Below are 1651 nucleotides of genomic sequence, written 5' to 3'. Positions count from 1 at the left end.
AGGAAAATGGCGCCGGACGGCGCCAATTTCGAATTGGACTGTGTGGGAGCGGCGCATGCGCAGTTCCCACACAGACGCCGTACACGGAAGTCAATGGGACGGGAGCCGTTCGCAGTCCCTATGGGACTGTGGCTGCCGTATTCCATGTCTGTATGTGTCGTTAATCGACACAGACAGAAATGGAACAAAAAATGGCAGCCCCCATAGGGAAGAAAAAGTGTAAAAATAAGAAAAAGTAAAACACAAACACACAAATGAATATAAACGTTTTTAATAAAGCACTAACATCTTTAACATATAAAAAAATAATTTGTGATGACACTGTTCCTTTAAATGCCGTGGTCAATCGCCTCTGGCAGGGCTTAAAAAGAGACTGTTAGTATCACGATATACTGCAATAAACTTTATCAATTTTTTCCCTAAATCAATGTTAAAAAAAGTTAACACAGCTGGTATCGCCGCGTCCGTAAAAGTCCAAACTATCATAATATAGCATTGTTTAACCCGCTTAGTGTACGACGTAAAAAAAAATATATATATATAAAACATGCAAATTGCTGTTTTTTGGTAACCTTAGCGCTCCAAAAAAAAGGAATAAAAAGTGATCAAAAAGTTGCATGTACCCCAAAATGGTATCGGTGAAAACTACAGCTCGCCCCGCAAAATGCAAGCCCTCACACTGCTAAATTGATGGAAGAATAAAAAAGTTATGGTTCCCAGAATATGGCGACACAAAACATTTTTCTTTTAGCAAATTGCTTTATTTTTTAAAAAGTGATAAAACAAAACATATAAATTTGGTATGGCCGTAATCGTATCAACCTGTAGAATAAGGTGAATATGTAGTTTTTACCACCTGATGGACGCCGTAAAAACAAAACCTCCAAAAAATGGTGTAATCACTGATTTTTGCCCATTTCACCGTACAAATAATTTTTTTTCAGCTTCCTAATACATTATGCAATGCAATAAATGGTGCCATGAAAAACTACAACTTGTCCCGCAAAAAATGTCGATGAAGAAATAGAAAAGTTATGGCTTTTGGAAGGCGGGGAGGAAAAAACGAAAATGAAAAAACTCAAAAGGGGTTAAATAAGTGAATAATTTCACTGAGCATGTGATGATCGATAAATCAAAAAAGCCACCTAGAGATTTAAGGTATTACAGTGTAGTGGCTAAAATGTAACCTTTAATAAATATATACGCTAAAAAAGCTTGGTAGAAAAAAACAACAATGTATTAAAAAATTCAATATGACAAGGTCCACATGACCAAACAGTATGGTGATGGAAAAAAACATTGAGTGGAGCATCACTGATATTTATTGGTAGAAGGACAGTAAATTATTGGCTAACATAGTAGAGACCCAGTGGAGAAATTAACTTTGTTGTGTAGCTTCCACGTGGTAACTCAACATCAACACAGTGTCTTGCGACACTGTAAACCGTCAGGATGCTGCAATAACAAAAGTCTGTTTTAGGCAGTTTAAAGTTACAGCAGGTTCAAAAGGCCAGAATACAATTGTTGCAACAGGCTTTCAGCCATGAATGGCAAGAAAGTCAAGTATAGACACTGATGTCAGTTGCTTCCCCAGAGTTCCGGAGCAGAGCCTATACTAGTGCTCCGCTCTGGGACACCGGCTCTGGGGTTG

The sequence above is a fragment of the Rhinoderma darwinii genome, chromosome 5 (assembly GCF_050947455.1).
Source record: "Rhinoderma darwinii isolate aRhiDar2 chromosome 5, aRhiDar2.hap1, whole genome shotgun sequence".
Taxonomy (NCBI): Eukaryota; Metazoa; Chordata; class Amphibia; order Anura; family Rhinodermatidae; genus Rhinoderma; species Rhinoderma darwinii.
The sequence above is the reverse complement of the archived record's forward strand: the minus strand, read 5'-3'. Positions refer to the sequence as shown.